Here is a 27,500-nt window from a genome sequence, read left to right as displayed (position 1 = left end):
TGGCACCTCTGAAAGGCAAGCCACCTGATCTTGAAAACATTGGCATATGTTGTTCTTGTTACTACACAATGCTTGAGAGGACAAGATAGACATAGCTGGATTGTTTGGGATCATAATCTGCTCAGTGGTCAAAGCTAAATGACATTTGACTAAGGAGGGTAATATATCTTTAGTCCTGTTACTTATCCCTGTCCTAGTATCTCCCAATCCCACAATGTGGCAATCTGTTCATTAAATAATGCTCTTTATAAGACATTAAAGCAGTCTTAAGTTCAAAACTACTTCTGGCATTATACACTTCATTCTAATAATTAATATTCCATTAACAGATTGGTTTCATTTTCTAATATCCATACATTTGAGAGAACACATTAGCATCATTGTTGGGGATAGATTTCCAGCAACCCAATCACTGGTCCACATTTACCAGGGAGACACTAATAAAGATTGTCTGTGCAAATCTTTGCAGAGCAAATACTACATAAGTTTGTTTTTTTTAATTCAAAAGCACTGGCTGTTTTCTGGCTAATGTCTACATCTTTCATTGATATACATCAGTGAAAATACACACACACACAGAGTTTCTGCAAAGTTTCCATCTACCAAGATCCACTCGCAAGGCATGGGTCAACTCAAAACAAGGGCAAAAAAAAAGACGCTTGCTAAAAAGTGGGATAAAGGTTAAAACCACATTATTATAAAGTATATTTCTTAACCACACAGCCATGCTTGTGCCCACTTTACTCTATGTTGTTTCAATTAAAACTACTGGTTAGTAATAGGTCCCAGCTCCTGAGGGAAGGTTGCATCAAGACAGACTGGTATCTTTTGCAAGGAAGCACTTATCTTTCATCCACATAATATAAAAAGAGTGAAGGTACTGAGACCCCTAAAATGTCCCTCTGTCCTCACACCTTCTGGAGACATTTTCATTAAGCCCAAAAATCCAAGGAAGGTCACAATTGTTCCCTATCTTCAGCCTGGCACTAAGAGGGATACACAGTTGCAGCGTATCCACTCCATTAATGAGGCTCAACCAAGTTTTTTGTTTTGTCTACCTTCTTCACAAACCTTAAAACCATTCCTTTGTGGGGAGGGATTCAGTGTTTCTTAATAAGAAATACATAGTGAAATCAGATAATACAACAGCACTTCACTGATGTAAAGATAAGCTCCTGTTAACTTCGTGCCTAATAAAACTGTCTCTAAAATATCTGAACATCTTATAATGTAGAACAGTGGCTTGCATAGCTGGGTAACCAAACAGGTATGGCAACATTACTACCTGATGAGCAAAGAAGACTTTCCATGGTCATTCAACCTACTAGAAATGGTAGCCAGATCTCCCTCAAAAAATAATATGAGTGGGGGTGGGGTGGCAGACAAAGGATAATTTACTCAATATACAATAAAAAAGGGATAGTCATGACTGGAATAACTTTGATTTACTCAAATGAAGCTTGCTTTGGGATTAAACAACAACCTGCTGACAGACAGGAGCTATCTGCTTTGTAAAAGGGTCAAAAGGGGAGCAGCTTTTGGGGACGGTACTTGATGATTTGCAGAATGAATGACTTGTTCCAATTGAATGACACTGACCTCAGTAGGAATTGAACCCAAAGTAATGAGACAATGCTGAAATTGATAAAGGTATTTAACATGATCTCAAAACAAGAAAAAAAGGAAATGAATGAAAGGAAGATGAGGAAAGCCACAGTATGAGAAACTTGTCTAAGAGAGCAATGACTCGAGTTTAAACTGATACAAGGTTGAAGGGGGCTCTTTAGTCCTTCACACAGGTACAGCCATTTTAGTGCTGGTTGCACAATAAAATATACTCATTCCATACTCTGAAGTAGTTGGTGCTAGGAAGAATATACAGATGTTGCAGCTATGCCAAATGAATAGGACAAACAAGTGGGGGTATGATGTTGGGAGTATCAGATGATGAAGGCCTGCAACAAGGGAGGCAGACACTTAAGACCGGTTCAAATATGAGAAAAATTATAAAAAATGATGTGCATACATCAGTAATTATCTTTTCTACTGCACATATAAAAAAGCCTGAAATTTGGGGGACAGGGGCTAGTCGATTACATCAGCCCCAGTGCTCAACTGGTATTTATACTATCAATGCTGAAAGGATGAAAGACAAAGTCAAGCTCAGTAGCATTTGAACTAAGGCAAAGCATTCTGTCCCTTTTTTGGGGGGTGCTAACAATTTTGCCAGCTCTACATGTTACATCAGTAATAATGGTTTCAAATTTTGCCACAAGGGCAGCAATCCTGGGGGAGGGGATGAGTCAATTACACTGACCCCAGTGTTCAACAGGTACTTACTTTATTGACCCCAAAAGGATGAAAGGTAAAGTTGACCTTGGTGGAATTTGAACTCAGAACATAGCGACGGGCGAAATATCACTAAGTATTTCATCCAGCATGCTAACGATTCTGCCAGCTCGCAGTAATGAAACTTAATGTTCCTGCAGAAACCTTCAATAAGCAGGCTTAATGATCAATGAGACTAGATCTAAATTACCCAATGTCCCCTTTTTAAAATGGTATGGTGTGATTTGAGAAAGATTAGGCTGCTGTTTCTAGTAGATCAAATGACTACACAAGCCCCATTTATCAACTCATTCAGATGTATACATTGTCAACAAGTTGGGTTTCTGATTGCCCTACTTAAAGTACAACCAGATACTCCAATGGGAGGATGGAATATTGTATAGCTTATAATTTCACTCTGTCCCCTGCCTCCACCCCAACAATATTTTCAACCAACTGTTTCCACCACACTCATAATCAATGAGGGAGTCTCTTCACAGTCGCTTGACTGCTAGAAATAACAGCTAAAGCTTTTTCAACAATGCAACATACTACACTTTTACTCTTTTACTCGTTTCAGTCATTTGACTGTGGCCATGGTGGAGCACCACCTTTAGTACTTATTCTATCATCTAGTTTGCCGAACCACTAAGTTACAGGAATATAAACACACCAGCATTCAAGCGATGTTGGGGGGACAAACACAGATACACAAACATCATATATAAATATACATATATACAACAGGCTTCTTTCAGTTTCCATCTACCAAATCTACACACAAAGCTTTTGGTCGGCCTGAGGCTATAGTAGGCTATAGTAGAAGACACTTGCACAAGGTGCCACGCAGTGGGACTGAACCCAGAACCATGTGGTTGGTAAGCAAGTTACTTACCACACAGCCACTCCTACGCCTAGCTTACAAAATAAAAAAAAAGAAAATGACATTCTTGGATAATGAAGCCAGTCTAGGATATTACTTCAACAGAAAAAGATAGATGGTGCTAAGAGTGGGGGATAAGCAACAACAATCACCACTAGTAATGATACTCCCACCACTGCACTACCCAGAGAGAGAGAGACACACACACACACACACACAGACATAGCACTCAACACTACCAACGCCACTACTGCCTCCACCGCCACAACTAACCCAGCTACAAAACAGATGGTCCTCCACCCCCACCCCCCACTCATCAAGCAAACTCACTGCCCTGTCCCCAGGATGTTGCGGTTGTACAGATGTGCACCAGCAGACCAGGCCCCTTTAAAAACAGGGACCTACCAGATACCCCATGATTGATTCTGTCAAGCTGTGAAGCCCTCTGCAATGTCTGTGTGTGGGGACGGGGGTGGATGCATGTACGTGTGTGTGTACATGTGGTGATGTCTGGGCATTGTACAGCGTGGCATCCTCCATCTATATTTACCAACAGATACACAAATGTACTCAGTGATTATATGCAAATCACATGACTAAATATATTTTTTCTTACACACACACACACACACACTAAGCAATATATGTTCATTCATAAAAAAACCTCAAATTGTGTATATTCACTGATACACACACAAACAGAGTGTGAGCATGGCATATTAGATACGACAACAAGAACATAAAATCCTTCCATATAATTCTGGTTGTACTTTTAGCTGAAGATTTTATGGTTAGTATTGGAAACATTCAATGCCTTACAATAGCTCTAAGTTTCATCTGAGGGTGGAGAGTATTTGGAATGGCAGCAGATATTGACTTCAAGATAAAACTACCAGTCAATGGGAAGCACTGGATTTTCCCCTAACCCATAATAGCATATATATATATATATATATATATATATAATATATATATATAGAGAGAGAGAGAGAGAGAGAGAGAGAGGTGCAGGAGTGGCTGTGTGATAAGTAGCTTGCTTACCAACCACATGGTTCCCGGCTCAGTCCCACTGTGTGGCACCTTGGGCAAGTGTCTACTATATAGCTTCGGGCCAACCAAAGCCTTGTGAGTGGATTTAGTAGACGGAAACTAAAAGAAGCCCGTCATATATATTTATAATGTTTGTGTGTCGGTGTGTCTTTGGTCCCCACCATCACTTGACAACTGATGCTAGTGTGTTTACATCCCCGTAACTTAGCAGTTTGGCAAAAGAGACTGATAGAAAAAGTACTAGGCTTACAAAGAATAAGTCATGGGGTCAATTTCTTTGACTAAAGGCAGTGCTCTAGCATGGCCTCAGTCAAAAGACTGAAAGGAATAAAAATATGTATATTTTATTCTCTTACTTATTTCAAACATTTGACTGCGGCCATGCTGGAGCACCACCTTTTTGTTGAGCAGATCAACCTCCAGGACTTATTCTTTGTAAGCCTAGTATTTATTCTATCAGTCTCTCTTGCTGAACTGCTAAGTTACAGGGATGTAAACACACCAACATTGGTTGTCAAGTGATGGTGGGGGGGGACAAACACAGACACATAAACATATACATGACAGGCTTCTTTCAGTTTCCATCTACCAAATCCACTCACAAGGCTTTGGTTGGGCCAAGGCTATAGTTGAAAACATGGTGTCACGCAGAGGGAACTGAACAGGGAACCACATGGTTGGGATATGCATATATATATATATATCCTTATGAAATATATATATGTATATAATAATCATGATTTCAAATTTTGGCACAAGGCCAGCTTAGTGTTAAACTGGTACTTATTTTATCGACCCTGAAAGGATGAAAGGCAAAGTCAACCTTAGTGGAATTTGAACTCAGAACCTGAAGACAGATCAAATATCAGTAAGCATTTCACCCAGTGTGCTAATGATTCTGCCAGCACACCACCTTAAGAACAACAACAACAACAGCAGCATATTATTCATTTAAAGTCACACTAGAGCTATTCTCTTCACTAAATCATTATTTGGTGTCAAAATTTCTGCCGCAACAACTAATAACCTGGCAAAGCTGTGCCATTGACCAGGTTGCAGTTGGTGCAATGAAAATTTTGACACCAAATATAAATGTTTAAGTGAGGTTAACAGTTTTTGTGCGATTTTTGAACAGCTAATATGTCTTTCACGCTATAATTATTTTAGTTCAAACATATGGTCTCAAATCAAATCACTTGCCAAGCAAGTATATCTCCTGTATGTGTGATGTGTGTGCATATGTATATATATATAAATTCTGGCAGGAGGGGGTCCAGACATACACATACATACTATATTTACTTGAGTACAATGTGATCCGAAATATGTGGACCTCCCACAATTTTAGCTTAAAAAATATGAGTTACATGTTTTATCATCTTATTTTTCTTTCTCTTTTTACACACAAATTTAATATTCATCCAAACCATTTTGACGATCATGTTTTATATTAAATTTCTTGTGTCTTACAAGGTTGTATAGTTTAGTATTTTTATGTAGGCACCCTTTTAGTCAACATGAATTTTTACAAATAGAGACCAAATCTTCGTCAAATACCATACTTCCATCTACAAATTTTTTTTTTTTTTAAATGGAAGAACTCATCAGCAAATGTAGCCCTAGATATCCCTTAAATGACAGGATGGCCATGGCAAGAATGTCTTCATAGGTTTGAATAAACGGGGTCAATATGGGACTATACAATAACCACACATGCACAAAACCATAGTTTATAATCTATATTTTGTGTGTGTGTGCATACATGTGTTATATGTTATATACGCAGATTGCATTACAGGACCCTCCCTTCATCAGCTGTTGACCAATCACCATATTTTGGAAGACACTTAAAATGCCCTGCAACAGAATTCAACCTAAAACCATTGATGCCAGTGAACTTAACATAGCAATGTGTGGTGTACATCCAACAGATATGTTGTGTGTGTGTATATAATAGGGATGCAGAAAGGAGTTATGCATAGGAGGGTGTATATAGCATCAATGAAGAGAAAGAAGAAAAATGTCTCAAAAACTAATACTGATGACACCATAAGATTGTAATTTTAAACAACAAAACAGGAATTGTTTAGTTGAACCTATAGATCATATGTACTAATAGCTTTATAACACTGCATGCACATACATATATGTATATACATACATACGTATGTATACACACAGACATACATATTATATATATATATATATGCATGTATACACACATATGTATACACATATACACACACACACACATATATACATACACATATATGTATACACACACATATACATACACATATATATATATATACATACATGCACACATACATAAATACATGCACACATACATATATGCACACATACATACATACATGCACACATACATACATACATGCACACATACATATATATATATATATATATATATACATGCACATATATATATATATATATATACATACATGTACATATATATATATATACATACATGTACATATATATATATATACATACATGTACATATATATATATATACATACATGTACATATATATATATATACATACATGTACATATATATATATATACATACATGTACATATAGATATATATACATACATGTACATATACATATATATACATACATGTACATATACATATATATACATACATGTACATATACATATATATACATACATGTACATATACATATATATACATACATGTACATATACATATATATACATGCATGTACATATACATATATATATACATGCACATATATATATATATATACATGCACATATATATATATATATATATACATGCACATATATATATATATATATACATGCACATATATATATATATATATATACATGCACATATATATATATATATATATATATACATGCACATATATATATATATATACATATCCACATATATATATGTATACACACACATACATGTGTATACGCACACATATATATACATATATTATATGTGTGTGTGTGTATATATGTCTTACCCATACCAGCAAGGAATGCAGATAAACGATGATGCTAATGATACACATACATACAACAAACATGCTCAAACATATATATCCACATACACACACACACAAACAGCAGGTTACTCTACAGTTTTTGTCAGAAAGATCATACCATAGGATCTTCCTGATCCTCTGGTAGAAAGAAGACACTTGCTCATGATGGCACACAGCAGGACTGGTCCTTAAAACCATGTGGTTTTGAAGTAAACATCTCAGCCACACAGCCATGCCTGCACCAGAGAACAGAACAGCAGACACATTTGTACTGACACAGATCGACATTGACAGAAACACTACCCAACGGCAACTCAAAATATAAGAAAAATTTACAGGTTTATGCATTTAGTAAACAAATATTTTTAGCCTCACTGTAGATGATGAATGCTATGGTCAAGCCACAAGTTTTAATCCTTATGATGAAGAAAAAGACCTGACGAATTTGTCTTTTTTAAAAGGTTCTATTCATACTGGCCCCAAAGTTTATTCCAGTCTGAGGCTTATTCTATCAATACCTATTTATGAAATTACTAAGTTATACAGATGAACAAACATGAACATAAACAAGACACACATTCACACACACACACACGCGCACACACACACCCTTTGATATTTGCATCTACCAAAACCCATTGAGAAAGCATTAGTTAACTGAAAGCCAACAGAAGCCTTTGCATGAGGTGGAAGAAGCAAGATGAAGCCTGCAACCATGTCAGAGTGAAGCAAACTTAGTCATCACAGATTATATATACACGTGTGTATGTATAAAGAGAACACAAATGGCGTTTAAACTTTACAACAGCAGTTTCAGTAGAATTTTGAGGTATTCATAGATTACATTAACATGTAATCCACCATCTTCACCTAAGCCACACCTGGAACCAACCCCAGAGTTGAATCTACAATTTAAATATTCACAACATCCTACCAACATGACACCATCATTGCAGTTTGCCTCCCTGTGAACTCTACATTATTGTACCTAGCCATTTCTGGCATCCTACATGTTGATATGCCTAGGTTCTATTGAATCCTTATAACTAATTTTTATATACATTATTTATATATATATATATACACACATACACACACACACATATATACACACATACATACACACACACACATATATATATACACACATACATACACACACATACACACACACACACACATACTGAAGTGGAAAACAACTATATAAATTACGACCAACTTTAGATTTCCAAACCCCAACAGTAAATACTATCAACTGTGTATCATGTATTGAATATTTATTCCTCTAGTTTGTAAACACAAATATTAACCTAATTACACACACCTGGCAATCATTAACATCAAGCCATTCATACTCAACATTATCTGTACTTATCTTACACCAATTTCCTTCGCTCTTTCTTTTTCCCCACAACAGCTTCAGTGTGTGTGTGTGTGCACCTCAACTGCACACTACGATGTCAATATGCTTCAAATACATATACCAAAAAAACACACATCCTGTTGCACACACCCACAATAGCATGTACATTCAACTGACATACACCACACACATGAATTCACATGTATTCAAATACTCATACACATACATACATACCCACACTGGTATAAATAAACACTCAAAAATACATAAACCCCTATCAAGTTAGCGTATCTAACGTTATTTTAATGCTTTAAATCCTGACTTACAAACAAGCCACCAGGTACAGATAGGGTAGAATGATCAGGTGTCTACACTTGGATCACATAACCAAAACACCTGCAAGTACCCCCACAGTGCCCTCAACATAACTGCATCCACTCCATCCCTAACTTCCATGCATCCAACATACAAGCACACCTACACACTCACACACTGGTGTATCTGCACATCCACAGCCACATACATATTCCCATACACCAACACACACAAACATTTAATAAATAAATATAGCTTTTCTCATCAATTTATTATTTTAATTCTAAGTTTTTTTTCCATTCCAGATGCAACATTCAAATTTCACCCATGATAACGTTTTTCCCTGTCTTCACACACACACACACACACACACACAAAATTTTTGTTCTCGAAATTCCTTTTACAATGATTTGGTCAAATTGAATCAACAGAAGAAAACATCTGCCCAAGGTGCTGCACAGTAGGATTGAACCCTCAACTTCAACATGGAGTGGACTCCTTAACCACCCTACTAAGCCTGCAGCCCTATTCTCATTGCAAGTTGTAATGATAGCTGGCAGCTTGCCACTCTTCACACAGGGGTTTCTAATCCATAATTACTAACATCTAGGCACACAGGAGCCAAATGTGGAAAGGTTTTAATAACTATTGTTAATTAGCTCTGATCAAGCAGACATTCCAACCATGACAATTCATCCATTTAAAAAAAAATTTTATAGCCTTTCTTATTTTTTGAGATGTTATAGCTGTGGCAGATACTGGTGTCATGCAAAATGGCACCTGTGCCAGTGGAATGTTAAAGCACTCTTGAAAGGGTTAGTGTTTAGGAAGGGCATCCAGCCATAGAAAACCATGCCAAATCAGACTGGAGTCTGGTGCAGCCTTCCAGCTTGCCAGCTCTGGTCAAACCGTCCAACCCATGCCGGCATGGACAACGGACATTAAATGATGATGGTGTGATTTTGAAGGGAATTTGACTGCTATTTCTACTGCTTCTAGCAGGTTCATACAGCCATACAGTATCACCCAAGTCGGCTCAAGCTGTACTAACTCCGGGCAAGGTAGTAGAGTGAGGTTCTCTTAGATTATTACAAGCCTCAGTTGTCAAAAATAATTACCAAACATTGTAGAAACGTTGTTGTATTTGTTAGGCCAATATCATATCCAGAATGGAGAGTTTGATCTCCTTTCCTCTTGCTTCAATTTGTCAAGTTGTCATGTATTATTATTATTATTATTATTGTTGTTGTTGTGCCAAATCTCCTTGGAATTTTAATTGGTGTCCTATACAACAGATTTATCATTCACTAAGCCCTGTAATGCAAGAGGTGCTAAGCAGTGAGACCTTAAAATCCCCTTCAATGTCAACAAAAGAGCCTCTACATGATTGCTTGAACTGCTAGAAATAGCAACCAAATATTTCTCAAATCACACTCCAGCAACTTTAAAAAAGGACACATTGCATTAAATGCGGTTCTAGAGAAAAAGACAAAAATGGTCACAGCTTGATTGGAGCTGACTTCAAGCTCAACAAGAAACATTCAAGCCATCGAGGGTGCCTCAATGCAACTTGCTAGAAATAGCAGCCAAATTTCTCATGAAATCACCTCCTTAACATCTTAGGAACAACACATTGAATAATAAATAATAAATATAAATCTAGATATATCTGGAGAGACAAAACAAGATCAGGATGGTCAGCAAGAAAATATCTTTGATCATAGATCTGCTGGATGAGGAATAACCTGGCACCAAATAATGAATTCTAAAAATTGCACAAAGCCACAGTTTTTTTAGAGGTGGGGGAGTAAAGTTGGTTAAATCGATCACAGTATTTGATTTTTATCTACCTGCCAGAAGTTATGAAAGGTAAATTGCTCCTTGGTGGGATTTGTGTCGTTTAGTTAATGCCTTTTTGCAGGAGATTTGGTTGTCGTTGCATGTGAGGAGAGCAACCATTTAGTTATGGCCTCGAAAAGGTCAAAGCTAAACAACAGAAAGCAATTTGTGTGATGCTCTAATGATTCTACAAATCTACTGCCAAGATCTGAATAATAACTTGACAATTATATGGTAAAAATTGAAATATTAAAAAAAGAGACGAGTGGAGAGAGAAAGAGAGATGTGTTCAGAGAGAAAATAAGAGAGAGGAGAGAGAAGAAAAAAGAGACTCATGAGAATAAGACTTGTGTAGAGAGACTTAGAGAAGGACATGTTGGTGTTAATTTCTTGATTTCTGTAGTCAATCAAATACGGATTGATCAATATGCAACATTAATAAGTTTCAAATCTGTGTAATACCAATCAATCTAAAATGCACACAAAATTACAAATGAAGAAATCCCCGTTCTTTTGTTTTCTACTAAACTCTGTGACCGTATGCCAAATTCTTCTGTATATCAACTTTGGATTTACAGATTAGCCAGGCAGTCGACAGTGGATTAACTACGTGGATTGCAAGGACTTCCTCTGGTCAATTTGGTTAGTAAAGTTTGACTCCAACAGAATGCTTCAAGAGTATCTGTCTAGATTTTTAATCCCTTTTTATTTTTTGTGCATGTGCACACACACACACACACACACACACACACATATGATGGCTCTGCTGCTGTTGACAAAAAAAAAACATTGACTTGTTCAATCAACTGAACTACTTGTTAAATTAGCATACACATGGCTGAGTGTTCTTCATGCATATGTACTTATTATTTCAAATTTTTTGCCAAAAGGGCAGCTTGGGGGAGGTGGGATGAGTTGATTACATTGATCCCAGTGTTTTATTGACCCCAAAAGGATGAAAGGCAAAGTCGACCTCGGCAGAATTTGAACTCAGAACGTAGTGACGGGTGAAATACCACTAAGCATTTCGTCCAGTGTGCTAAAGATTCTGCCAGCTCGCCGCCCTAGACATATGTACTTATAAAATATTTGTCAAGCAGAACTCAGCATAACACAGAAAGCAATAAGGTTAGATCTTTGATGTACAATCCTTTCAACCAGGCTGCCACAGTTTCAATATCAACCCAATTTCACTCTCAAGGCTTTGTTCAGGTTGACCTGATGCCATGAGAAATTACACTTGTCCAAAGTTCCAAACAATGGGATTGATCCCAGGAACAACCTGTTATATGAAATAATTAAAGTGTCGTCATGTACTTACATAATTAAGTTGTCATCATTTTGTATGTTGGGACACCGAAACCAGCTGAAGAAGATCACACAGAATATCAGGGAGCCACAAATAATAAACTTGACAGACACTCTCATGGTGATGATTCTGTTAGGCTCTGCAATAGAGAGAGAAAGACATCGGTTAATACATTACTGTAAAGGCATCAACATCACAACTTCACCTACACCGTCCATCTCTATATAGCCTTTATTATGCAAAAACAATGCAACAAAAATGGTTCGTTTGCATGGTACACATGTTTGTAAATTGTAGGGATGAGGGGTAAAGTTGATCGAATTGACAAACTGGGGGTAGGTACGGTTGTATTGTATGAATGAGTGTAGCATTAAGTTGTTTGCTTCATGACCCTGTAGTTTTGGGTTCAAACCTACACCCACATTGTGGACAATTACCTTTCACTGATGCCTTGGATGAAATCTGATAAGCAGAAACTCTATGGAAGCGCATTCTGTGCAGGTCTTCAAATATATACACATATAAATATACACATATATGCACACACACAAACATGTGTGTGTGTGTGTATATATATATATATATATATATACACACACACACACACACACACACATACATACACAAATATATACATATATATATACATATGCATACATATATATACATAAAATGTACTGTTCTGTGATATACACATGTGTGTGTGTGTGTGTGTCCACCCCTACAGCTTGACAACCAGTGTTAGTGTGTTTACATACCCATAACTTAGAGGTTTGGGAAAAGAGACCAACAAAAACAAGTCCTGGTGTCCATTCATTCAACTAAAACCCTTGAAGGAAGTGCTCCAGCATGACCACAGTCAAAAGACTAAAACAAGCTACAAGATATATATATATATACAGAGAGAGAGAGAGAGAGGCTTTCTTTCAGTTGCCATCAACCAAATCCACTCACAAGGATTTATTGAGCTGGCAGTTTAATGTTGATCCGTATTATTATTTGAGAAAATGAAAACAAAATTTAGCTGTGGATGTAAACTGAGTATCAAAAATATGGAGGATAAGAGAGAGGTGGAAAGACAAGGGAAGGGGGAGGGGGAAGAGGAGGAAGAGGAGGGAGGTGTGGGGCAGAGGAGGGAGAGGGGGAGGAGGGAGGGGGAGGAGGGAGAGGGGGCATAAGAGAGGGGGGAGGGGGCATAAGAGAGGGGGGAGGGGGTGAAAGAAAAATAGATTCCAATGTTTTAAGTTTCTGCAGGGTTTATCAGCTTCAATCTTTGAAAAATAATGTCACAGTTAAGGCAACTTAATTTTGAACCCTTCCATTTCTGCCAACCACAAACAATAAGAATGACTCCATATGACTGACTACTACTACATGGCTGCTCAACTTACTTGAAACAACAACCAAATCTCCCTTAAATCACACCAATCAACTTAAAAATAGAAAGGGCACACTGGAAAAGAATTTCCAGGAGAAGAGAAGGTGAAAATGTCTTGAAAAGAGGACCCAATCAGCTTAACGAGGTTCTAGACAGATTGTGCCAAAGAAAAATAGAAATAATTGTGTCAGGAATGCTTTTGATGAAGGAACTTCTCAATCAGGGTTGACTGCTCAAGGGGTTAAACAATAACAAGAACCACAAGAACAGAAACGAGGTAGTCTCTATTCAATCTGTCGGAAAAAAAAATAGCACCAAAATCTCCAAATGCCACTCTAAAACCTTAATTAGAAAAAAAGAAAGGTACATGACATAACAAGGTTGGAGGTGGGGGGGTTAGTTATAGTACTGCTGCAAAATAAATAAAAGATGGTATGTTCATGGCTTGGACAGTCTTGATCATACTGCTGATATCAGCTGATCGGAGGGTTGGGGAATGGAGCTAAAAGCAATAATTGCCCCAACTGTAATAACAAAAAATGCTGATAATCATTTCTAACATAAAGACAGGGCCACAAATTTGTGCAAAGGAGTATGATGTTTTATGGACCCTGACAGGATGAAAGGCTAAGTTGACTTCACAGGAGTTGAGCTCGTGCCAATGAAAGGGGGCTCTAAATACCATAGGGAATTTGGTCTGATGTTTTTAATGAGTCTGCCAATCCACTACCTTTAATTAATTAATAATGACAGGTGCAGGCATTTACCTGTATGGTAAGAAGCTGGCTTCCCACCAACATCATTCCAGGTTCACACCTACTGCTTGGTACTGTGGGTCTTCCACTATAACCCTGGGTTGTTTAAAGCCTTATGAATGGATTTGGTAGAGAGAAACTGAAAGAAACCTGTTGCATACATGTGTGTGTGTGTGCATGTTATAGTCTCTTTGTCTTGATATTGTGTGATAATTGTAAAGGAGTGTCACCGTTATGCAAACGGTGTCCTTTGTTCTCCTGTGAAAACCTGTCAGAAATGGAGGAATATTACCTTATTTGGAATCAGGCAAAGGTTGGTGATAGGAAGAGTATCCAGCTACAGAAAAATCTGCCTCTACAAATCCTGTCCAACCCATGCCAGCATGGAAAAGTAGACATTAAATGGATGATGATAAATGGCTTATTCTATTTGGCAAAGGAGCAATGGACAAAGATACATTACTCGGAGAAATTACAAAAATGGTGTGGTTTTATACAGAATTGATAATGGGGAAATAAAAAATGAGGGCAATAATTTCTAATAAAGGCACAATGACAGATTCTTGGGATGAAAGGGTCTGATTAAATCAACCCCAAAACTTAACTAATTTTCATTGTTTTGAGGTTGATAAAGTAGCAAAGCTGAGTGGGATAACAAGATTTGAAACTCGGAATCAAAAACAAACCAACAAAATATCACAAGGCATTGTTTTGTTAGACATTCTAACAATTCTTCCAACCCAATAACCACAACATTTGATTATGAAGATCATAATCATCATCATCACAACCAGCAATATGAAATATCAGACAGAAGGATGGTGGAGGACATAGAAGTTTTTGATTGTATGAAGTCTGCTGAAGTACATATGGCATAGCAAACAAAATCATTTATAATAAATAAGATTATGAAAAATGGAAATTTCAAAGTCTTATTTAGTTCAGTGTCAGTGAAACAGTCTCAAATCTCAGTAGACAACAATATTCCTGGTTGGAGAACTGGGACAGAAATTTTCTTAAGTGCAGAGAGAGATATTTAAACGAATACATAACAATATGAAATGAAATATGAAAATGGTGAAAAGGAGAGAGTAGAGATTTATAAGGGCACACACACTGTTGTTGGGAAAAGACAGAGAAAAAGGAAAAAACAATCCTGCCATAACAACCACCGAGGATTACAGAAGACTTATAGACTATACAATGCATACAATAATGGCATTATTATAGAATATTGTAGATATGTGGGGTGGGGGATAAAATATGCGCATGCACACACATAGAGGTTTATCTATATGTATAAACACACACACACACACACACACACATATATATATGTATATATATACACACACACACATACTTATATTGTACACACACACATATATATATATATATACACACACACACACACACATATTTATATTGTACACACACACATATATGTACATATGGCACTCCCTCCACCCTTACTCGTGTAATCCTATTTAGATATATATATATATATATATATATATATATATATATACACACACACACATATATATGTATATATATATATATATATATATATATATACACACACACACATATGACACACACACAAACAAGTATACATTTATACATATGCAAACATACAAATATACGTGTATGAGTGTGTATGTGTGTGTGTGTGTATATATATATATATATATATATCAATATATATACACACACGTGTGCATGTACGTATACACACACACACACACAATTATATACATACATTACATGTGTGTGTGCATATATACATATGTAACCATACACATACCACATATACACACACACACACACACACACATTTCAGTACATGTGTTCTAAAAAGATAGTACTTTTGTGGTTGTGTAACCAGCATTTGACCTTGATTGCTCCAGTTTTCTTTCTTGTGTCACAGAGTAAACATGGCCATGTGCACCAAGGAGGAAAAGATAAGTGATCTGATTTCTCAGGTCTGAAGATGTGTCAGGGGCTGAAATACATCACAAGCTTTCAGTACAATAAGGGAACAATGCTCAACCATGCACAAGTGCAGATAGACAAGTGTAAAAATGGTCGGACAAATATGATGCATGAAGAGGGGATAGGGTGCTCATCAACCTCCACCACTGGGCAAGCTTGAGAGAGGGTCCTAGCAAACCAATGAGTGACGGTCAATGAAGTGGCATGTTCTCTGCAAATTAATCAGGGTCCTTGTGTATGAAATATCATCCATGACAAGCTTCACTTACATCATAAAGTCTGTGTAAGGTGAGTGCCAAGAGAGCTTACAAAATGCATAAGCACAACCATGTGCAGATCTATCAACAGTTACCCAACCCCTAAAATGATGAAGGTGAAGTTTTTCTGGGGAGAATAGCCACAGGAGGTGAGCTAGATTCCAAAAGGCAGAGTATGGAGAGGAAATATCAGTGATTGTCAATAAAAAAAGAAACTTGAGACTCAGTATTTTGCAGAAAAAGTGATACCAGCAATTTTCGGGCACACAAAAGAGACCTGTACTGAAACATTATCTGGAAAAGGGGTTTTATATTTAGCAGTGTAGACCACAGTGAAATACTGGTCAACAAACCGAAACAAGCAATTCATGCCAAATGCCGAGATCTAATGGCAAATCAAGCAATATCATAGCACAACAATGTGTGCCCACATACAGCTGTGCCGACACCATTGTAATCATTGAAAAACTGGGTTTCAAGTTGCCGGGACACAGCCTGCATGCAGTCCAGATCTTGTCCCTTCTGACTATCACTTGTTTGGACAGCTCAAATATCTTTTATGAGTCATCAATTTGAAACTGATAAAAGTAGCACAGGAAACAGCAAAAAAGAAAAATGGCTGCATGACCATTCACAAGCCACCTTCTCCAATGGAATAAGAAAGCTTGTGGACAGCAGGAAGAAGTGCATGGAAAAGCAAGATGACTTCATCAAAAAACAATGCAATTGTTCAACCCTTGCTTTTGTTTTAGTAAATTACACTAAGAGTGTGTATAAGTGACCCTGTGCATGCATATACATGTATATATACATAGACTTATATACATATAGAAACACACACATAAAATATATATGCATATACACACACATATAGAGTGGGCCTCTTTCAGATCCACTCACAAGGTTTTGATTGGCCCAAGGTGTCACACAGTGGGACTGAACCCACAACTATGTATTTGGGAAGCAAAGTTAACCATACAGCCACCCCTGCACCTATAAAACACACACAGGAAAAGGGAGAATTACCAATTGTTTAGTTTAACCTTTAATATTTGAATATGTGTAATATGCATGTGTGTGTGTGTGTGTGTGTGTGTGTATTTATATATGTGTATATATACAAGGGGGTGCTGAAAAGTTTCTCGCATTAAGGGTGTCATGAAAGGCCTGGCTGGAGGCCTAACCTTTCGAGTTCTTTTAAAGGGCTTAGAAAAACTGAAGGACTGCTGCAATAAGTGTGTGAATCTGAGAGGAGAATTTATTTATTTTATTTCATCTAGTTTCAGCTCACAAGCTGTGGCCATGCTGGGGCACCGCCATTTGGTGTTGCTACATAATTTTACTTCACAAATGCTTTTTAGTTATTGACATTTGGTGCATGAGAGAGTTTGATGCAGCTGCCCTCATCTGCACTTCCTGCCGCAAAGTTGGTTCATCTGGGACACTTAACAGGAAGAGTTGGTTCATCTGGGACACTTAACAGGAAGAGGTCCAGCTTTATTTTAAAGAATATGTTGAATAAAGTCATAATTAACTGATCTTTACGTATTTTTCTTTTACCCAAAGCCAGGAACTTTTCAGCACCACCTCATGTACACACACACACACACACACCAAGTATCATGTATTTTACAACCTCTGTGTTCAGTTATATTCCCTATATTTTGTGTAGTATACACCCCACCCTTTTACTCAGTGCACAGAGATAAGCTTAAGTATTTAATGAAAAACAACTAAGGTGTCACTCAATAGGGCCCAATTAACCCAAACACAGATCAGAATTTACCAGAAAGATTTAGTCAGCATGCTGTACATTCCAGGAATCTTCCAACTGACTGACCGACCAGCTTTCTTTATATTTCAAAACACCAAAGAGGGAGGCAAAACAGCTAACATTGTTTACAATAAGTTCTACCTCTCTTTAACTCCACCTCCCACCACCACCACTACGCCATCAAAGAAAGTCAGAAATATCTGATACACAATGGTATGTTAAAAAAACCAGTTCTTCCATTCTTTTACAGGTTCTAGGCACTGGAGTGGATGGAAGAAGTGTCTGGGAAATGCCAATTTTGTTTTAGAGTATGTGTGAAAAAAAAAAAAGTTTTGGTGATAAGTAAGATGCTTAAGAAACCAAATAGATATGGAAATGAACTGCCAAGCCATACTTTTTGAATTCAAATGCACTGCAGGAATTTTGTAGTGTATTTTTGGCCAGCACCTTCATTCTATACACCTTAGTTTGCTTTATCTGCTGGGAATAAAGAACCAAATTATCTGGCAATGTTACCAGTAATAATCTTATGTCTGATATAATAAGCAGGGAGAATAAATTTTATCTTTCACACTGCACAGCTAAAAAAACTCCCTTGGGTGTTTTGATAGATTTACACATAATTTTTTCTGTTTTCTCTCAAATTTAACTGAAAGAGCTCCTCAATTGGAATAATAGAAGGGTCACAGATATTCAAATATATCATAGCATTAACCCTTTAAAAACCCAACTGCATCAGCTATTGGTTTTATGATACAAAACTGTCCATTTCAAATTGCTCCTGTCTAAATTAAAAATGTTATAAGTGTAGATAAGAATCTTTTCTTATATTCCAAACATCATTTAACATCCATTTTCCATGCTTTAATTGCTTGGACAATTTGACAGGAGCTGGCTAGCCAAGACAGCTGCACCAGGCTCCAGTCATCTGTTTCTGTATAGTTTCTTGGGTTGGAAGCCCTTCCTAACACCAACCACTTTACAAGGTGTACTGGGTGCTTTTTACCTGGTGCCAGCACTAGTTTAGTAATGAAAAATGTAATATATTTACTAAATCCCACCAAATTCTTAATTATTTTCAAAATTTACATATGCAGGATATTTCATTGGAAATGTTATCACACAGTCTTTACTTAAAAAACAGTCCAAGAATATCCTTTAAAAAAAAGGACCACATAACTTGTAAAAATCTCTACCAATTAATCAAAGCAAGCTTGAGTAAACTATATTTTGTTAACAAGGTCTAATAAGACTGAAACATGTCTGAAGCTCAGATGACTTCCCCCAACAATGAACATACAATTTCCAGCAAAATTTATCTCTTGAAATTATCTCCTCTATTTTTGAGATTCACCAAGTCTTTTGTCTTCTTTCTCCAACTAAGAGGTAGACTTTAATTATTATTATTATTATTTTCTTTTTGTATACACCATTGTGTACATTATAACCTACCTGAATTATCTCAATTCATGCTGCTGACCCATTTAAGCTATCTCCTCAAGCTGTCTTCTTATAATTACACTGAAACCTGGAGCTTTATATTATTCTAAGTAGATACTTCCCTTAACTCTTTAGTTACCTACCATACATCTAAATCTCATCTTCAACAGGATGTCAGTCTCGGCACTGTTTACATTCCCCATTTAATATTATCTCTAATTCAACATTCTTTTATGACAAGAATGCAGAGATAGTTAGTTACCTATGTATTCCCTTCTAATATAGGCACAAGGCCTGAAATTTTAGGAAGGGAGCGATCCAGTTACATCGACTCCAAAGCACTTATAACAACAAAAAGAGGAAAGGGTAAGTCAACCTAGGTAGGATTTGAACTCGGAATGTAAAGATGGATAAAATGTTGCAAAGTCTTTAATGACTGCTATGCTAATGCTTTAATGTCCTTAATCTCTGCTATGCTAATGGTTCTGCCAGTTCAGTGCCTTAGAGTTACCTGTGTATTGGTTCCAAATTTTAGCACAAGGCCAGCAATTTCAGGAGATGAGGTAAGTCAATTACATCAACCCCAGTGCTCAACTGGTACTTATTTTATCAACCCCAAAAGGATGAACAGCAAAGATTTATATATACCTATATATTGCAACAACATTCTCAGGCGTAAAAGTGGCTGTGTGGTAAGTAGCTTGCTTATTAACTACATGGCACCTTGGGCAAGTGTCTTCTACTATAGTCTCAGGCCAACCAAAGCCCTGTGAGTGGATTTGGTAGACAGAAACTGAAAGAAGCCCATATATATCAAACACAGACATACAAACATGCACATACACACATATACATATATATATATATGTCTGTGTTTGTTCCCCCCAACATCACTTGACAACCGATGCTGGTGTATTTACGTCCTCGTAACTTAGCAGTTCAGCAAAAGAGACCGATAGAATAAGTACTAGGCTTACAAAAAATAAGTCCTGGGGTCGATTTGCTCGACTAAAGGCAGTGCTCCAGCATGGCCACAGTCAAACGACTGAAACAAGTAAAAGAGTAAAAGAGATCTATTTCGAAGAGTGTGTTTAATTAAATAATATTGGCATGTTTAGTAGTAAAATAGACTAACCTTTATGTTTATATTACTGGTTGTATTAAAGACATACTTTCGAGTATCTAACAGCCTAACTAAATACATTCCATCTTTATCCAGGACTTTAAGTGATAAAACTCTTAAGACATCTAATTGAGTTCAACTAAAGGATGATTGGTTGTTTTGTTTTCTCTTTCAGCTTGTCTGCTAAAAACATCAGCCTCCAATGCTCTCTTTCACACACTCAACACTACAAATACACAACCAACACACACACATATATATATATGTATACACAAACCATACAACACCATAAACACACACACACACACATACATATATACACAAACCATACAACACCATAAACACACACACATACATATATATATCGATATATATATACACAAACCATACAACACCATAAACACACACACACATACATATATATATATATATCTATATACATACAACACCATAAACACACACACACATACATATATATATATATATCTATATACATACACAAACCATACAACACCATAAACACACACACACTCATACATCCACACACGTAATCCATTGCACATGCATATTGCCACTACAGAATCATTCACGTTACACACACACACACACACTCCTACTACTCAATATCCAAACAAACCTACCCTAATTATGTTAGATTTGTACAAGAAATGAATTGGAAAACCAAAACAAAATATGGTTTTTCTCAATAAGTAAACCACCAAATGGACTTGGCAGTAACAGCACAATCACTGCCACCACCACCACCACCACCACCACATGAACTAACAGTACTACCACCACCACCACCGTCCCAGTATTGCTGCTGCTGTTGCTACAACTAAGGTCAAATGGACAGACAACATTTTTGTTAGTAAATAAAGTGATATCTGTAGGCACATTTCAGTCTTATTAGACCTCATTAGCATAATAGTCTTCTCCAATCAGCTTTGGTCAGTATAAGTTACATGAAGTAAGCTAAAGGAAATAATTATATTTTTATCCCAAATATGAGAATTCAAATTTGTGCGGATATTAATTGTTAATTTCTTGAAATTGTCTTCCCTTCTCTTTGTGAGAAGTTTTGCAGCAGTCATTCAACATACAACCTACATGAAGGTACATTAGATGTGTGTGTGTGGGTGGGTGTATAGGGACAGGCGTGGTTGTGTGCTGAGAAGTATGCTTCCCCAACCACATGGTTCCAGGTTAAGTCCCACTGTGTGGCACCTTCAGCAAGTGTCTTCTACTATAGCCTTGGGCTAACTAACCGAAGCCATGTGAGTGCACTTGCTAGGCGGAAACCGAAAAAAGTCCATTGTGTGTGTGTGTGTGGTGTCTGTGTGTTAATTCCTTCGACTAAGACCCTATAAGATGATGCTCCAGCATGGCCGGTCGAATGACTGACACATGTAAACAAATAAATGAATATATGTAAAGAAATTGAAATAACAAAGGAATAAGCAATTATGCTATGCACTGCATAAGCTTACAGCCGTTTCTGCTATACAATGCTGTGGACCTAGTTGAGAACCTGGATAATAACAGCTCATAGCTTCATTGAAATGCAATTTATTTGGTAAATCATTTACATTTATGCATATACACAGCTTATTAGTATTGTAATGCCTAAGCAAAATATTGAAAGATGCACACACACACATAAAACAGGCGGAGATAGTGAGGGAGAGGGACACGAAGATATTGGTCGTCATGCAAAGATTATACACCACCAGAGATATAAAGACTTGTAAGATGTCAAACCTTCATCTTACAAACACATAAATATAGGAAAATGGCAATACTGCCTTTGTTTTGCCGTAAGCCAATCCAGATCCAACCAACTTATCAAATACATTCCAACTATGACCATCCTGTCTTTTTACAGACAAGATTAGAATTAGTACTCCATTATCACATTATCCACGAGGTCTTCCTATTTTTAAGAACTCCAGAAAATGATTTAAGATAGATTTGGTTGCTATTTCTAGCAGATCAAGCCATGATATCGAGATGCCCTCATTGGTTTGTTTTGTTTGTGGAAATATATGCTTATCTTGGATATAGGCGCAAGAGTAGATGTGGTTAGTAACTTGCTTACCAATCACATGGTTCCAGGTTCAGTCCCACTGCATAGCACCTTGGGCAAGTGTCCTCTACTATAGCCTCGGGCCGACCAAAGCCTTGTGAGTGGATTTGGTAGACGGAAACTGAAAGAAGCCCGTCGTATATATGTATATATATGTGTGTGTGTGTGTGTGTGTGTGTTTGTTCCCTCAACATCGCTTGACAACCAATGCTGGTGTGTGTTTGTCCCCTCAACATCGCTTGACAACCGATGCTGGTGTGTTTACATTCCCGTAACTTAGCGGTTTGGCAAAAGAGACCAATAGAATAAGTACTAGGTTTACAAAGAATAAGTCCTGGGGTCGATTTGCTCGACTAAATGGGGTGCTCCAGTATGGCCACAGCCAAATGACTGAAACAAAAAAAAGAGAAAAAAAGAGATATAACGCCTAGTTCCTTCTGTAAAAATTAAAAAAACACCAAGGAATTTGCTTGTGAAAGGAGTGACATTGTCAAGCATGTCTGCCAACCATGTTGCAAGTCTCCTCAGATTCACATGGTTCCTCTCTGTGTAAAGCTCCAACTATTTGATAGCAAGTTTGCTCAAGCTGGTCATTATCTAACACAAAATCAATCCAGTCAAATATCCTTTCCAATTTAATTATTTTTAATAAGAAAAAAAAGAGGGATAGAAAAACCCATCGTTCAACATATAAAATATAATTACTAATTGATTTCTTAGATACAATCTAACTTTATGATTTTGCATTTTCTTTTCTTTTCTTTTTTTTCTCATTGAACAACCAGCCATGAACAGAAACAGATCAATCATTGATTCACCAATGGATGATCAGAGATATGGTCGTTGTTTAGCCCTAGGACAGTCCTGATCCAGTTGATCTGCAATTGAAAACGCTAGACCTTTAACCATTCCACCTCACTTTCAGACACAGCACCTCCACGACCATACTATTCACAGTGTCCCCCCCCCTTTTTTTTAGCCCCAGTTGATACCAACCTACCCAGGACTAACTACCCTTGGTCCTATGGTGCAAGCTTCCTCTTTAAAACCTTCCACCAAGACTTCATGTTAATTTATGTTCCAAATACCAGCTTAATAGCAACAAAATTATTGAACTAAATTTTTGGTTATTTTCAAAATTAATTGGAACAAAGTAAGTGTATTTTGGCAGAAATATGAAAATGAAAGGGTTTAAAGAAAAAAGGTGTAATTTGAAGCGGGTGGAGGAGTTGGCTGATATTTTAAACTGCAAATTGCACCCCTCAATTCAACACGATACTTTTCAGAAACAATGTTATACCCTTGCCCTTTATAGAAAATTTTACATAAGAGACGTGCATATAAGTGTCAAATAGCTAGACAGGGTTAACAGAATCCCCATACTGAAGACATCTCATCTGGTTGTTGCCTGGTACCTCTATTAACACAACCAAATATCGAAACAACAGAAAGAAAGGACTCCAATTAAATGCACACATACACCACGTGTATATGTGTGTGTGTATGTATATATATATATATATATATATAAAATTACAAATTTATTTCTCAGATACAGGACCTATTTTGTATGATGCAAAAGATTCTCAGGGAAAATATGAGGAAAAAAAAGAAAAGAAAAACATGAACCACCAAATGAAATTTTTAAAATAAAGATTAAAAAAAAACGATAGCAAAAATACACAAGTAAATAAATAAATAAATAGGCTTGGCTAATTTCTTAATCTCTGTGCCATCTTGAACACCCACCTATAGGATATAACGATAATTACTAATAGCTAATAATGACAGGATTAATACAAAATAAAAGAAAATATCAGGAAATTAGAACTAGGCCCCAGAACCTGCATATGACATTAACTGGCTGTAGTAACAGCCAGCAAATGCCATGTGCAGATTCTGGGACCTGGTTCTCATTTCCTGAGAGATGAATAAATAATTTCTTAGCTCCCTCCTTCTATCTCCATCTCCACACACACACACATTATATAAATATATAGATAGATAGTTCTGTTATTGGTAGGATCAACAAGAGAAATGTTTTCCATCCAATGAGATATCGTTCAATAAACACTGGCTTTAGATGTATGTGCATACACACACACTTTTATTAAAGCTGAAAAATTATCACAAGACTGTTTCTCTGAGTTTCACATTCCTCTTCATCAGACAGTTGGGATCAAAACTTTCCAACAAATGGGAATGTGAAACTGGTGATAATTTTTCCTGCTTTAATAAAAAGCACATTACTCTACCTTTGGTATTTGAGTACTATTTTTTCCACCTTGTTTTGCACTTGTGTGATCACCTCTGTGCATGTGTGTGTATACATCCACACACTGCTCATAGTATGAAAACACCACAAGCATGAACCAACAAAAGATCCTTTATAACCATGAGGGTCCATTCAAATAAAAGGGGTCCATAGGTAACAAAAATAATTGAGAGATAAATATACTACTACCTAGGTATTGTCACCTGTCACCTGTTTTTCGAGTAAGGGATCTCATTTCACAAATCTTCTGATGCATGAAACAAGCAATTGACAAAATAACAACACAGCTCATAAACTTTCATAAAGTACAAAAGCAAAAAAAAAAAACTGCACACACACATCTTTCAGCTTCCATCAACCAAAGTCATTTCATAAGGTTTTGGTCAGCCTGGGGATGTGTGTGGAAGGATACATTTGCATAAAGTACCATACATCAAGACTGAACCCTAAAATAGACACACACACAGATAAATAGATAGATATTAATATTTAGCAGAAGTGACAGAGTAACTCAAGGTCCAAGAGTTACATGCTTTGGTACTTAAGTAATAAAAATATATATATACTCATATTTTCAGTGCTATGTTTTCCTTATTTCTTCACTGCCCGCAAGGGGCTACACACAGAGGGAACAAACAAGGACAGACAAAGGGATTAAGTTGATTACATCGACCCCAGTACGTAACTGGTACTTAATTTAACAACCCTGAAAGGATGAAAGGCAAAGTTGACCTCGGCGAAATTTGAACTCAGAACGTAATGGCAGATGAAATACCTATTTCTTAACTACCAACAAGGGGCTAAACACAGAGGGGACAAACAAGGACAGACAAACGGATTAAGTCGATTACATTGACCCCAGAGCGTAACTGGTACTTAATTTATCGACCCCAAAAGGATGAAAGGCAAAGTCGACCTCAGCAGAATTTGAACTCAGAACATAACGGCAGATGAAATACCGTTAAGCATTTCTCCTGGCGTGCTAACGTTTCTGCCAGCTCGCTGCCTTTCTGTTTACATCAACATGTATGTGTGTGTGTGTGTAATGCTCGAAATGAGGAGTAGATGGACAGCCAACAACTGATGAAGTGTCGTTCTTTATGTTACTTGGCCTATTTTCCATTTGTTTCTCTCGTTTATGTATTCAACTCTTGTTTTCGTGTTTCATGTTTACAGTTTGTGACATCCTATATGCATATATGTGTATGTGTGTACGTGTGTACATATACATATATATATGAGAGAGCAAGAGAGAGAGAAAGGCAAATTGAAAATAAAAAAAAAAATCAACAAACATCAAAAGGATGTACACAGTAAAATGTGTTGGGGTGACGCTCAATTTAAGATGAAAAAAGATGGGGGGGGTGTAACGTTTCGAACATGGCTCTTCGTTAGAAAGGTTCAGACAGAAGGGAAAAAAATCCCAGAAAAGTACGTGTGTGGTCACACACACATTACACATATATATATATATATATATACACACACACACACATAGCATATGAATATGCTCAAATAAACACCCATATATAAACCTATTTTACAAATACAGATACAAGCAGACAGTTGTCCCCACCACCCCCGTAATGACACCTACACATTCTAAGCTACAAACCTCACACTCATCTACTGGCACACCCACCCACCCACACAAACATGCCCTGGCAAACATAAGCAAATACATAGAGACACAGAAAAATATAAACCCCCACCCATACACACACCCTTATTGACAAAAACATAGCTAGCTAAAAAGGGAGAGCTTACATGTAGTCATTTGACATGCTAAAAATAGCAGCCAAATTCTCGAAAATTGCACTAACATCTTAAAAGAGAGAGACATTGGACAACATGGTCATAGGTGACAGAGGGCGTCACAGGTGAAATACTTTTGATCACAGATCTGCTTGGTCTGGGCTGACCTGGGGCTAAACAACAACCAATATACAACACATGGTGCTCACCTATCCACCCTTCTCTCAGTATCTTCTGATACAACCTTACTAGCAGAATCTGACTGTCTTCATTCATCTCAAAGGTGAAAGGTTATCTCGTTGCTTGTGCAAAGCATTCTCATATGTTTGTCCTGAACATCCATGCTCGTTTTCAGACTTTTAGCTTCATACATTCTGAGTAATACAAGTCCCAAGTTACTTCAATTGTTGGAAAAAATTGGGAAAATGTATCAATAGGCGCAGGAGTGGCTGTGTGGTAAGAAGCTTGCTACTTAACCACATGGTTCCAGGTTCAGTCCCACTGAATGGGACCTTGGGAAAGTA

General features: G+C 37.0%; 1 long non-coding RNA gene across 1 annotated transcript in view; it reads right to left on the bottom strand.

The window, feature by feature from the left end:
• Positions 1 to 12,173: 12,173 nt before the first annotated feature.
• Positions 12,174 to 27,500, bottom strand: part of LOC118768003 — an 82,254-nt gene continuing 66,927 nt past the window's right edge. Inside the window, exon 2 of the long non-coding RNA XR_005003926.1 lies at positions 12,174 to 12,277. This is a non-coding gene — a long non-coding RNA (uncharacterized LOC118768003). The remainder of the gene's footprint in view (positions 12,278 to 27,500) is intronic.

The sequence above is a fragment of the Octopus sinensis genome, linkage group LG26 (genome assembly GCF_006345805.1).
Source record: "Octopus sinensis linkage group LG26, ASM634580v1, whole genome shotgun sequence".
Classification (NCBI taxonomy): Eukaryota; Metazoa; Mollusca; class Cephalopoda; order Octopoda; family Octopodidae; genus Octopus; species Octopus sinensis.
Note: the sequence above shows the minus strand (reverse complement) of the source record. Positions and strands in the feature narration are given on the sequence as shown.